Source organism: Lissotriton vulgaris, chromosome 3_1 (genome assembly GCF_964263255.1).
Source record: "Lissotriton vulgaris chromosome 3_1, aLisVul1.2, whole genome shotgun sequence".
NCBI classification, from domain to species: Eukaryota; Metazoa; Chordata; class Amphibia; order Caudata; family Salamandridae; genus Lissotriton; species Lissotriton vulgaris.
Window position 1 is genome coordinate 1,512,496,468 of NC_141689.1, and position 14,965 is coordinate 1,512,511,432.

The 14,965-nt window shown below is 43.0% G+C and overlaps 1 protein-coding gene across 1 annotated transcript in view; it reads left to right on the forward strand.

Moving 5' to 3' along the window:
- Nucleotides 1-14,965, forward strand: part of COQ2 (coenzyme Q2, polyprenyltransferase) — a 407,280-nt gene that overhangs the window by 69,897 nt on the left and 322,418 nt on the right. The window lies entirely within an intron of this gene.

The window sequence follows — 14,965 nt, forward strand, 5'->3', positions numbered from 1 at the left end:
TTACTTTGTGCAGTATCACAGTAGTGTTTTTTTTGCCCAACATGGCACCTCTGAGAGGAGCCAGTCATGTGAAATTCCAGCTTGCTCCTGCTCCACTAGGACCAGTCCAGCTCAAACTGCCAAGATTGGAACCACAAACAACGTCAGATTGGTTTCGGTCTAGTTAGGTCTCCTCAGCGCATTATAGCTTGAGTCCTAAGGCTCAGGGAGCACAGGACCCACGTCTGGACATACCCGCTGCACTTTTCGCATCGCACTGAGGAAAAATATAAACGATGGGAAGGAATGTGGCCCTGAGCATTCACTAGTGGTGGAGAATAATTCAAGCATTCACTCCAACATCTTGTTGTTTATATTACTAAAGATATGGGCACTCAATGATCGCAATACTTGTATTTTCCTATTGTACACAATTTGTCTAATGAATGCTCTGTTTATTAAAATGGAGATTTGCCTTGTTTTAGCAAAGAAAAGTCTAGATTTTATGAAAGCCAGAGGCAAATATTATGCTTTACGTTTCTTTATTGCAGTAGCAATCAAGATGAACAAACTACTTTTGCCATACAATACCTGGCAAAAACAAACTGCAAGATGATGTCCTAAAGAGTGCAGCCAATGAGATGTCATTTGGTGTAATAAAAGTCTTGACTGGGAGCAACAATCCCTCCTTCCTAGCGAGAGTACTTTAAGGTTAACGTAACTTAGTAATAATAAAGATAATTATAGTAAAGGCAATGAGAGGTGAAAATGCCCTTGATCAAATCCAACATAAGAATTAAGTAGGCTGCAAATGACCTGCAGACTGATAAAAGAACAACATTTTTCTCAGTGAATGCAATCTTGTTTCTGTAAATTTTCCCAAGTGATCCAAACTGGCAATGCTCTGTTTATCGTCCTTAGGTGGAAAGAGCTACGAGTGCCGCTGCCACTATGGAGAAAAAATTGGGAACCTTAATTATAAAAAGCACAAAATAATACTATCCTTTGTGTCTTTAACCCCTTCCCTGCTCATGACGAGCTCAGCTCGTCATGAGGCACAGTGGAGCTGTGCTTATGACGAGCTGACCTTGTCATGAACAAGTATAGATCTTACTTTCCAGCGCAGGAGGGGAAAACCACTAGCAGCCAAGGTGTTAATAAAATCTATAGTTTCCTTCACTGAAGATAGGAAACTCTATTATTATTATTGTGCTAGTTCAAAGCATAGCGACACCAGCATTCGCCATATAAGCAAAAGGTATGCAATAAAAGGAATTAAAAGTAGAAACAGTAGAGCAGTCAGCTGTTCTGAGAATGTCCTCTAAGTCAGCAACAGCTACAAAAGGCTTTTGAAGCCATGGCTCCTGAACTAGAGTGTGCACCATACGCATTGGTATCGATACTCTCTAAATTCATTACCCGTTTGACACAGCTAGAGTAGTAGAAGACACCAGAGAGGAGATTTCGGAAAGGACACAAACTATCAGACAGAGGAGGGCATTCTTAAATTTGCAGTTTTAGATATTTTTGTCTTTATTCAATGTTTTACACAATATTTAGTTTGAGAAGGAAAATACAGGTAATGAACTATAATTAAGCAAATTTTTGTTCTTCTTCCGACTTGGAAAAAAATCCCCTGTAGTTTATAGTGAACCAAGGAAATATTCAAGGCTTTGACGTCAGAAAGATATTTCAAAGACACGAGAATTAACAAAACTGTTAGTTTACTGCTAAGAATTTCAAAGAGTAATCAACATTATCATGCCAACTAATAAACAAATAAAAAAATAGGTTAACATTCTGCATTTGATCATACTTTGGCAAATGTTTCGATAATTTACTGCCTTTAAGCAATAACTCACTAATGGATATTCTCTAACTGTCCTGCCATCCACTCTTTTGTGTATAAGTATTTACTGTTCTGTATGTCTCATCTTGAAAAGCCAGAGAGGCTAAGAAATTAACAATCAAGGTTACATCTGCTTAAAAGGGATCTGAATGTCTGTCCAGACACCATCTGTTTCATACCATCCAAGCAGATTTTTAAAGCTTAGTTGTTTTCTGTTGCCCTTGATTGGTAGATGAATTGAGGAGCTTCCTCCAACATTCCAGGGGTTCTCCACAGAAAACCTTCTGGGCTAATAAAACTGGGGGCTGGCTGAGCATCATGTCGTAATATTGACGCAAGAGATCCAGAAGGAGACTGGGGAAAAGTTAGTAGTCTATTGACAGATCTAGGATGGTCCATGGTTGAGCTTGCTGTAACGGGGCTGTTAGAACCAGGGAAGTCTTTTGACAACACATTTTAGCTAAAACATGAGCTACCATGATAAATGGGGGGAGGGCGTAATTGAGATGTTAGGACCAATTCTGAAGCAAGGCATTCTTTGCTAGAGTCTGAAGTTGTGGCCACCTTCTGAAATAAGAAGGAAGTTGGATTTCAAGCAGGTGACAAACAGATCTAGTGTCCTTGGACCACAATTTGAAGATACCTTTCTGAATATGGAAGGATCTAGGTGCCAATCGCTGGAGTCTTGAAGGTGCCTTGAACACCAGTCTGCATTGATGTTTAGATTCCCCAGGAAATATTCATTTTGAACAGTCTTTGTTGTGAATAAAATTCCCCAAAACATTTGTCTAATTCCGCCAATTTGTTCGAATTTTGTTTCTCTTAAATGGTTGATGTGCCTCACAGCTGAGATATTTATCCTTCATAAGATAATTTAACAGCGTATCTTATTTGTTTGTGAATGTGTGGATGGCAAAGAAGTCTGCAGGCATCTCTAAACAATTTATGTGCAGAAATGACACCTGCTCTGACCACGTACCCCCCAGTCCAGTACTGGCCACATCTTGCTCCCCAACCTGTCAGTCTTGCATCAAATTCTAATACAAGATCTGGGGGAGAAGATCACAAATCCATTCCATGCATCTAGGTGATCTAACCTCTATTGAAGTTCTGCATCGAGGTTATTGAGCCTGAATAATAGAGATCCTTACAAAGGTGTTAAAATTACAATCTCTGTGCTAATTTGTGCAGAGGGCCTGGAAAAATAGTTTTAATAGTCGAAGCTTATAGGCTTACTAATCGTGCTTAAAATATCATAGATAATTCCAACATGTTTGAAGTGTGTTGTATTTCTTTACTAAAGGAGCCCTCTGTTGAGGAAGTCTTTTTAATCTATTAGGAAACCCAAGAATTCTATTTTATTTGAAGGTATGAGAAATACCTTCTCCATATTTACTAGGAACCCCAGATTCTGCAAGAGCTGAAGACATTCCTCTAACTGGGATTGCACTTGATTTTTGTTGTGGGCCATGAGGAGAAAATCGTCTATATTGACGATCAACCATATTCTTTAATGTCTTAAGTAAACTACTACAGGTCTAATTATCTTTGTGAATCACCATGGTGCTGAAGAGAGGACAAAAGGAGTATTTTGAATTAGAAGAATGATTCTTCCCACTAAAACTGTATTTATTATCTGTATGCAGTGTGAACTGAGATTGTGAGGTAAGCGTCTTAAAGGTCCAAATGGACCATCCATTCACCTTCTAAAGTAGAATCTCTGATAAGTACAAACATCTCCATCTTGAAGGGATGGTATGCTGCAAAATTGTTAAAACGTTTTGATATTTATCATAGGTGAAATATTACGTTTATCTTGTGAACTAAAAATGCTGTACTTCCTCCCAATTGATTTGGCTCCCGAGACAAAAGGAGGTGCTGAGGAAAAAAGTGTTGGATGGGAGTTTGTTATAGATCTATATACAATATCCTTGACTTGTGTGCTGTGTCCACTGGTCTGAGGTGATGTTTTGCCATGCTGGTAGAAAAAGCGCCAATCAGCTCCCCACTGAATGAAGGTCAGAATCGAAAATTCTTACCTGTACTTTTCACTACTTTAGGACTATATACCCTGCCCTGAAGCTTCTACTCCCATGAGGATGGAATTTAGGTTTTCTTTTGCTTGAGACAACCCAAAGGAGCCTCTGTAGTAATTATTCCTTTGTGAGATGTAATAGCCAGCAAAGCAAGTCTTTCATTTGCCAGCCTGCCAAAACCCTAGATCCAAAGATCTTTTTCAAGGAGAACTTAGCTTTGAATATAAATACGAAAGTAGATACATACTTGGTCATTTCCGTTATAAATGAGCCTCCAATAGCATGCTTTATGCCTGTTGATCACTTTCTTTATAAGATAAACTTTCGAACTTAGAGTCTATGTTTAACAGGATACTTTACTACTGTTCCTGTGAAATAAGCCATATTTGCATTCCTAAAATGCATGTTGCCTTTTGAGCCTAATTAGACCGTTTCAGGATCCACTTAAGAACCTTCTGATCCAGCTTCCTCCGCTAAATCAAGAATTCTTGTAAGTGTGCTTGCTGTCCGGGCAATATAAACCTCTTTCATGTGCTCCTTCCCAAATTTGATAAAGAAGAACAGCATGTTGTGATGTATTACTGGCATAGCTGTAATGTTATTTGCAAGAGAAGGGTGAGGATATACCAAACATAATCTATTTATTTTTATCCTATCTAAAGTTTGTCTCAAATGCAATGAAACTTAATCAGCCACATGTTCATAAAAGAACCATTTTGTAGAATTAGTTTGGTGCCTTAATGTGGTATCGGATGTAGGTCCCCTCATAAAATCCAAGCCAGTTCTATTGAAGCTCTGAAAGGATTCTCGCTAGTCACTTTGAGAATGTTGCTGCCTTTTCTCAGGACCCACGCCGTCAGTGGGAAGGGTATGCCCAGACGTGGGCCCTGTGCTTGCTATGCCCATGGATTCAAGTTAGCCTAGCCTAACTGGTCCTTGGATGCTTGTTCCGGTCCGGCATGACCTGGCCTGGTAGTTCGAGCTGGACTGTTCCCATGGGCAGCAGGGTCAAGACTGATTTGCATATGGCTGAGTCCAAACTGGAATGGCATGCTGAGCTAAACAATTATGGATTTAGGCCCAGATCTCTGTACTGGGGATGAATGTTTGACAAAGTTCAGCAGTCCGTCCATCAATTGTTCTTTTTGCATTCATCACCCTAAGTGGGACAGGTATGCCCGGACATGGGTCCTGTGCTCGCTATGCCATTGGAGTCAAGCTAGGCTGGCTGATGAGGGGTGGCACCCTAAAACGAGTCCCAGGATGCTTGTTCCGGTTCAGGGAGGACCTGCCTGGCAGTTCAGACTGGACTGTTCCCATGGGCAGTAGGGTCAAGACTGATTTGCATATGTCTGGGTCCAAACTGGAATGGCAAACGGAGGAAAAAAACTATGAATTTAGGTCCAGATCTCTGCATTTGGGGTGAATGTTTGACATTGTTCAGCATTCCGTCCATCAATTTTTCTTTTTGCATTCTGTCTTAAATGCAGCTTGTGTCACCTTTTCCAAGCTATTTCCACAAGGCTGCATGTGGCGCCTTTTTAAATATTTATAACATCTTGCATTATGATTGAGTTATTTATCATATTTTTGTTTATAAAGTCAGTGTATATTGGCTTTTCAAAGCTATTTCTTTGCTTTCTGTCTGCATGGCAGTGTGGCCACCTTTTTATTAAATATAACTTGTGGCATTTTAATTTATTCATTGTGGTTCATTTATTGAGGCAGCGTATGTAGCCTTTTGTAAGTGCTGAAACAACATCTTTTTATATTTTTTTATTTCTTTATTTCTTAGCTGTCTGACTCTAAGGCAGCATGTGCTGTCTAATATAACAAATGAAAGGCAGCATTGTCCGAGGTGGAATAAAGGTAAATAAACAAGCCCTCACATGCAGCTCTGTTTTATTTGAGCTAAGAAAATGTGCTTCCAACACTGCTTTTACTTGTAATGTTAAAGGGAGGGCTAGATTATTCTGTTTCTTAACCACAACCTACGTTTTATTCTCCTCGAACAATTCTGCTTTTGAATTCTTTTGTTAGACGACTTCAAACAATAGTTGTGACTGCAAAAACACAGGATGTGTGCAAGGCACACGGAAATTTTTTACCCTTTACTTATTTTAGCTCACGGTGTGTCCAAAAAGCAAAGAAGAGGGCAACATTTACATTCAGCTTTAAATTTACATTTATTCAATGGCACACAATGCTGCCTTTCATTTGTTATTTTAGACAGCTTTAAATAATATTTGCAACTGCACCTCAACCATAACATGAGTTGTATTCCCCTTGAACAATGCTGCCTTTCAGCTCTTTTGTTAGACAGCTTTAAACAACAGTTGTGACTGCAAAACATAGGAAGTGTGTAAGGTATGCTACTCTTCACTTATGTTGGCTTATGGGTATCCATAAAACAACCAAGGGAGCACATTCAGCTTTAAAATTACCTTTATTCTACCTTGAACAATTCTGCCTTTAATTTGTTATGTTAGACGGCTTTAAACAATATTTGCAACTGCACCTCAACCATAGCATGAGTTGTATTCCCCTTGAACAATGCTGCCTTTCAGCTCTTTTGTTAGACAGCTTTAAACAATAGTTGTGACTGCAAAACATAGGAAGTGTGTAAGGTATGCTACTCTTCCCTTATGTTAGCTTATGGGTATCCATAAAACAACCATGTTATGTTAGACAGCTTTAAACAATATTTGCAACTGCACCTAAACCACAGCATGAGTTTTATTCCCCCCAAATAATGCTGCCTTTCATTTGTAATATTAAAAGACACACAATTGATGGACCGAATGCAAAACAAATCACAACATTCACCCACAGTCATGAGATCTGGGTTAAATCCATCATTCTTTTGCTCACCATGCCTCCCCAGTTTAGACCTGGCCATATGCAAATCAGTCTTGACCCTGTGCCTCATGGGAACAGCACAGCCCGAACTGCCAAGCCAGGCCCTCCCTGGACCGGAAACAAGCATCCTAGGACCGGTTTCGGGGGTTTCACCCCTCTTCAGCCAGGATAGCTTGATTCCAGTGGCACAGTGAGCCCAGGACCCACGTCTGGGCATACCTGGCGCACTTAGGGCAAGAAAGCAAAAGACTCACAATTGATGGACGGAATGCAGAACAAATCAAAACATTCACCCCCAGTCAAGAGATCTGGGTTAAATCCATCATTCTTTTTCTCACCATGCCACCCCAGTTTAGACCTGGCCATATGCATATCAGTCTTGATCCTGTGCCTCATGGGAACAGTCCAGCCCGAACTGCCAAGCCAGGCCTTCCCTGGACCGGAAACAAGCATCCTAGGACCGGTTTCGGGGTTGCACCCCTCTTCAGCCAGGATAGCTTGATTCCAATGGCACAGTGAGCCAGTAATATTAGACAGCTTTAAACTGCACTTCACCCATTATCTTAAACTTTTTCTGTGCTTTTAAAAACCGCATTCATTCTTAGCTCAAGCACACGTTATCACACTCGGGGAAACTGATTGTTTGTTAAACACACACTCTTATGGATTCCGTTACATTTGAGATAGGAAAATGTGCTTCCCACCTCTCTTCACTTGCAATTTTACGGTTGAAATTTCATTCATCTTTTTTACATGTACATGTGAATTAATTTGCACAGTTTCCATCTTTTTAAATTAAGCTATTTCATAAATTTAAATTAAACATTCCTTTCCACTAAACATCGTATTTCCTATCGCAGCACCCAGTCAGTCAGTCAATTATCTTTATTCGATTATTAAAAATCATAAAAGAACGAGCATAATTACATAGCAATTCATCAGAGCACAAGTTAATACATAATTCTGCAAATAATCAATATTTAAAAAACACTAAAATCACAATATACAGACGAAACATATAGAAATATTAAAATATTAAAAAGAGACCCTCCGGAAAACAGACATTTAAAAGATAAAAGGGAAGTCAGTGTTCAGTAAGGTGCCTAACTCTAGTACGGTACTTATTTATCCGTGCTCCTGCAACTAAAAAACTAGCAACATGGAAGGCTACTTTTACATTAGGAAGGAGTTGCAAAAACATCAAAGCTGGTTTAACCTGAATAAAACCTTGGTTACGCAGGATTGGAAGCAAATATCTTTTTCTGATGTCGGTGTAATGTCCACAAAACATGATGAAATGAATCGTATCCTGGATGGAAAAGTGGTCACAGTCACATGGTTCAGCATCATCAGGTCTATTCCAAGTTTTAAAATTGCCCAAAATAAGGTGGATCAGATCAAAACGAAATCTCGTTAAAAGGAAACAATGGTATGGTTTAGTTACCAGGAGAAGGTATGGTTCCATTCCTGGGACAGATGTCAACATACAATGTTTCCTTACCGTGGGTTTTCTTAGCTCTATAGCTTCCCTCTCCAGAACATATAACTCAGTCAGGGTATTTTTTACTGTTTTAAGATCATCCTGTCTTATCAAGTCTGGAGAAGAGAAAAGCTCCGGTCGTCCGGCAAGAGTCAGCTGCATTTGTACATATTTTACCCACGGAATGTGTAAGGCTCTATCCAGGGCTAAACAATCTTTTAAAATAATGTGATTTAATGTAAGCTCCTGGTTAAGCCAAGTTTTCATCCATCCAATAACTGGGGCTAATTTTAAGGTGTCAGTTATATAGCCCAATCCTAGCTCTGCATGTAATGCGGAAGTGGGAGTCGATTGGGGAACTGAAAGCAGAGATCTCAGAAATTTATTTTCTACTTTCTGGATTTTATCATGACTAGTATACCCCCAAATGGCAGAACCGTACTGGGCAACGGACACACATTTTGCTTTATAGACTTTGATAATGCTTTCCATGGGGCGGGCACCTAATTTCTTAGCAAATCCAAGCAACCCTGCTGCCGCTCTTGCAACAGCGTTGCTTTTAACGGAATGCTGGGGGCCCCAAGTGCCCTTTTCATTAAAGGTCACCCCTAAGTATGGGAAAGATGGGACTCTCCTAACCTCTTTCCCTGTACAGAAAAATGTTTTTGTCTTTCTTTTCCTGCCTGCGGCTCCTGCGATCATTACATTCTCTGTGTTAGTTTTCATGTCCAACGAGGTCATGAAATCTCCAAAGGATGAGAGGAGTTTATTCAGTGCCACTCCGGAGCGTGCCAGTAGGACTGCATCGTCCGCGTACAGGAGGACAGGTAACTTTGTCTCGCCTGCACGCGGGATGTCAGTGTGAGATGCAGCCATGACTCTCTCCAGGTCATTTATATAAAGAGTAAAGAGGAGGGGGGCAAGGATACACCCTTGCCTAACCCCCCTCTCCGAGTTAAAGTGGCAAGTGCATCTTCCTTTCCTGGTCACTCTGACCGAGGTCATAAGGTCCCTGTGTAATTCAGCTAGGTATTCAACCAAAGGGGGGTCAATGCCCATGGCCAAAAGGATCCTCCACAGCTTAGCCCTGTTGACCAGGTCAAAAGCTGATGAGAGGTCCATAAAGGCCATGTACAGGGAACCCCCCTTGGCGATTACATATTTATTTAAAATTAGTTCCAGGTTTAGGCATTGGTCTATAGTACCTTTTTTGGCTCTGAAGCCATATTGTGCATTTGATAGAACACCCTTCCCTTCTAGGAGCTCGGTCAGTCTTCCTGAAAGGACTCTCCCCAAGATTTTAACGCTTGAGTCTATGAGGGAAATTGGCCTATAACAGGCCGGATCTGTCCTTTGTCTTTTTTAAAAATCGGTACTATTGTAGACTTTGCCCAGCTAATAGGGAGAATGAGGTCCCTAGTAACGTTAAAAATATTTGTAAGAATCTTGGTACTAAATTCTGGGGCACTTTTGAAAAAATCTGCAGGGACACCATCGGGCCCCGGTGCCTTTTTACAGAGTGTATCGTTAATTGCTTTCTTAACCTCCTCTGGAGTAAAAGGAGAGATTGTGGTTGTTGGTTGCGGGGGTGACGTCTCGCAATCTGAGAGAGTGTCAGGGCAACTATAGATGTTACTAAAATGTGTCACCCATTGATCGTCTGGTATAATACAATCTGCTCTCTGATTGTCTTGTCCCGCGAAATATGGGTGGTTTATGATTGCCCAAAATTTAGCACTATCTCGTTGTGTTTCAGGCAATAATAATTCACTCCAGGCCTCGTTTTTTATCTCGAGTTTCCTCACCCTGATAGCGTGGTTGTATTGCTTCCTCAGTAACGCTATCTGCTCTTTATCTCTAGGTTTGTTTTTTAGAGCCTTTAAGAGAATTGAGTGAGCCTTAGAGCAGTCTGAATCGAACCATCTGGGGCCCCTGATCCTATTTGCCGTTGTCTTTACGGTCAGGTCTAAGTTGACCTGACGGCAGATGGCGTCAAAGCCTCAATCATGTTGGCACCAGAATTCTTATTATCCAGACAAATTGCAACCTCCCCCTCTACTTTAGCCAGAGTTTCCTGTAAAAAGGCGATAGGGGTCACTTGGTCCCATTTCAGTCTCCGATTCTGATCTTTTAAGACTAATTCTGTAGCACATAGAGTATCAACCTTTCTTTTTCCCAAGACTCCCTGAGATATAGTCTCTAAAATCACAGGATTGTGATCACTAAAAACTGTAGTTTCTACCTTATAGTTAATAACTTCAGGTAGAATACTAGGAGATAAAAAAATATAATCTATAATTGTGCCTGTGTTATTGCCCACGTATGTCGGTAACCTCGGGCCTATAGGACAACTAGATGATTCATAAAGGTTAAAAGTGGCTAAGAGCAATTCCAAAATCTGTCCACGTGATGTATGTTCAAAATGCGGTGGAGAGGAATAGGAGGAAAATTCCTCATGTTCCACGTGGCAATCCGCATGGCAAGGATGGATGTTAAAATCTCCCATGAGGATCACCTCGTACCCATAGGTACTGTTCTCACTGTGGGTAGACAGGAATTCCTCTAATGTTGCCAAATGCTCGTTAAGGGTTTGACTGACAGGGGAATTATAAAAATTAACAAGTAATATGGGAAAGGAATTTGATGTGGATAGTTCAACTGCTAAGCAATTTGTTGAGTTAGATTTAATATGTCTTGACTTTCCTTGAAGATCTAATGAAATGTATATAGCCAAGCCCCCCTTTGCCCTTCCTCCCATACTAGAGTCTGCGGGTACAGTAAAATGGGAAAAGCCGTCCAGAACCAGGCTGTCTGACGTTTCCCACGTTTCTTGAAAGGCAAGAACATCGTAAGATCTAATTATGTCCAGCCAGTTCTTATCATTAAATTTGGCTCTAAGACCAGCGATGTTCCAACTCATAATTCTACAGGCCCTAATACCTGCAGAGCTCTGTACTAATGGACTAAGAGCAGGCTGAAGGTCCTCGCCTCTATTATCTTGTCTTGGGGAGAGTCAATCGTTTTGATCCATAAAGGATAACGGAGCATAGCGGTTGAACAGTTGGAGGGGTTGTGCAACCGGATTAAACTGTGCTGGGTGACGGTGGTAAACTGCTATGTTGTGCCTTGAATCCTGGTCCCATCTAAAGTTCGAATCCCAATTACTATCCCACCCAGGGGCTGGGGTCCTTGGATAAGTGACATTCTGCTGTTCGCCGTAAAAGAACTTTAAAGTCAAGGGAACAACAGTACCCCGTCTGCGTTGGGGAGGGAATATGTTAGCAAGAATATTGGGAAGGACATCATTAGTTGAGAAACTCACTGCCACGCAATCCCCTTTAAATTTTTTCGGTCGGTTTCCCAACCAGGGGACCCTGGTTACTGACTTAATAACACTAGCCAGATGGTGCTTTCCCCCTGGTGCAAACCGCGTATTACTAGTCAGCCAGTGTAGAGCCTTACTACTAAGGGAAGTGGGGCTTTCCACTGTTCCCTCTTCCAGTGGAGGGACATTTGCTAAGACTAAAACCACAGGTGTGGCTTCTACTAAAAATTGTAGAGGGTCTGATGAGTATGTTTGTACTGAGGGAGTATTTACCAAAGGGGTTATATCTGTGGGAATATTAACTGACAAGGGACCCTCACTGTTAACAATCAATGTTGGTGGGTGAGATGATAAAGTCTCCTCCGGCAATTGATTTCCTACTTTTTCAGTTACAACATCTCCAGCAACATTTCCCCCTGTATTGTTACTCAGATTTGTGACTATTGTGGTTATATTTTCTATCCCACAAGCAACCAAAGTATGAAGTCCACCCAACTTCTTAACCTCTGCTTGCAATTTGTCAATTTTTGATATTAGAGGTTTGATGATAGTGTTGATTTTTATCTCAAGGAACTCAGTAATTTTTTCATAAAAGGCATCCTCAAGAGTTAGTTTTGATGTATCCTCATCACTAATCACTTGCTTAACTTTTGGGGTAGTAACCCTCTTCCGTCTTGCCCCTGAGCGTAACCCCACCCGCTTTGGTGGGTTTTTAGTGCAAAGTCGTCTTGGCCTAGCATCATGCCCTGTGGGAGACTGCTCGTCCACTAAGACACAAATCTGTTTCTCTTGTTCAAGTTCAGTGTCAATGTCTGTGTTACCCTCAGCCTCTTCATTTGATCCCTCAGATGCTGGGGTAGCATTAACAGATATGTCAATAGAACCTTGGGAGATAAGACCGCTACTAGTATCCACACAATGAGCTTCTTGCAAGGTAGTGTCGTCAATCAAGATAGATGCAGAGGGAGACAGACATCGCATATCAGGGGATTGGCTCAGCCCCAGAGACTCTCTTCTTTGCATATTTATCTTTTTAACAGTCTGCACCAGGTAATTGTTAATGGTGTTTGACTGAACTTCCTCAGTTTTCTTAGGCATAATTAGCGAATTCCACACAAGACCAGTGTTAATCAAGCAAAAAGGCAGTTACACAGCAAGTCTTACTTGGAAAGGCGTCTTTGACAATTTTCCAGCAGCGTTTCTGGCCCAGCCCAGCCTATTCCTGCCGATGAGGGCCGTAGAGGGCCCGCCCTTTGCCCGGGCTTCGCCCCGGGCGTCCCGCTCGCGTCCCGCGAGGCGGGTGTGTCAGGGATTTTATTCCGCCTCCTGGCGCGTTCTCCCTGCATCTGGCGTCACCTCCTGCGCGCCGCCGCGTGGCCTGCCGGGTGTTGTAGTCCCCGGAGCGGCGGCGCGGGCTTTGCGGTTTTCCTGACTCTTGGCGGTGGCGGCTAGTGCCTCTGGCAGCTTCGTGACTCTCGGCGGTGGCGGCGGTAAGTTTTGGCTCCCCCCGCTCTGCCGGTGTGTCAGGGATTTTATTCCGCCTCCTGGCGCGTTCTCCCTGCGTCTGGCGTCACCTCCTGCACGCCGCCGCGTGGCCTGCCGGGTGTTGTAGTCCCCGAAGCGGCGGCGCGGTCTTTGCGGTTTTCCTGACTCTTGGCGGTGGCGGCTAGTGCCTCTGGCAGCTTCGTGACTCTCGGCGGTGGCAGCGGTAAGTTTTGGCTCCCCCCGCTCTGCCGGTGTGTCAGGGATTTTATTCCGCCTCCTGGCGCGTTCTCCCTGCGTCTGGCGTCACCTCCTGCGCGCCGCCGCGTGGCCTGCCGGGTGTTGTAGTCCCCGGAGCGGCGGCGCGGTCTTTGCGGTTTTCCTGACTCTTGGCGGTGGCGGCTAGTGCCTCTGGCAGCTTCGTGACTCTCGGCGGTGGCGGCGGTAAGTTTCGCAGCACCCATTATCCACCTTACTTGTTGCCTACCACTTCCCATCCCTTCTCTATTAAGCACCCCAGAGCCCCATTAAAAATTGCAGTGTTCACTATATCATAATACTTTTTCCAGACAGCCATTGGTTGTGTTGCTACTTCCCTTCCATTTCACATATTAATTCAAAGCTCATACCATCCCTCATGCATTATTAAATATCAAAAAAATAATGACTGTTTAATAGCAGTTTAGAATAACATTTTAAACATAATGCACATCCACAGTGCTGTACAACACAGCAAAAAAAAACTTAACAATAGCTCTCTCTCAGAGGCGAAATCCATTGGTTTTACTGATTCTTGTTGTGATTTGGTGTGAATCTGTACAGGAGTTTTTAAGCAATTAATGCTCAAGCGGAGGCTCCACAGACCTGAGAGACCTGAAGCTGAGATCTGATTGACTGCCACCACATCATCAAGGAAGTGGTGGCAGCCCTCTTGGGACTCATGACTGAGTCCCAAGTCCTAAGAAAGAAAAAAACAGACATAAGGGGGCAGGTTAGGTATACCCTGACCCCCTAGACCTGGCGGTGAAGTCCCAGAGGGACCCTTCCTGGAGCCCAAAAAGTTTTAAAAAATTATATGTTGGGAATTTGCAGAGGATCCGCAGCAAAATTTGAAAAAATCATGGGCCCGCACGGATGGGGGCAGGGAAACATATTTTTGCTCCCGCCTGGCTGGAGAGTTTTTAATCTTCTGCCAGACGGTAGCAAACATGCCTTCCCTGCCTGCAGGAGTGTGGGCAGGTAAGGCAAGTCTGCCGCCACCTGCTGGGGGATTTAAACCCGTCGTCTGGGTGTGAGCAGATTTCTGCCAGCGGGAACACATATTGATCCGCCTAGAGCAAAAAATGCTGCCCTCTCTGGGTGGGAACAATGGCGACTCACGCAGCATGCGGGGAGACAGCAGGGATCCTGGGGCTCCCCCATGGCTCGCAACATTTGGTTTGCGGTTGCCTCAGGTGGGCACCGTAGCACACACCTCTCAGGTCCTGGGGCCCCTCCCCTTTTTAATTGAATTTAGCCCTGTGGCCTAATGAAGCTCAGGGAGAGGACTGCGTGCTCCCTCCCTTTATTATGTGGTTTATGGTGGGTGCCCCAGATTGGAACTCAGGGAGAAAATTACAAAAAACAATTTGATGGACAGAATGTAGATCAATGTCTTACATTCACCCCAGTACAAGGATCTGGGCCTAAATCGATGGACAGAATGTAGATCAATGTCTTACATTCACCCCAGTACAAGGATCTGGGCCTAAATCTAGATTGGAACTCAGGCACCCATTTATAATTTAGAAAGGCCCCAGGGGATGGGGTTCCCGGGACCACAATAGGCTTGGGCCGCCCGGCCCCTCCCCTTTTTAATGGAATTCTACCATGGTGGATGGATCCCAGGGGCCTCTGAATTCTCGGGCAATGAGGGTGGGTGTGTCACACGTGGGCACCTCACCTTTTATTGGAAT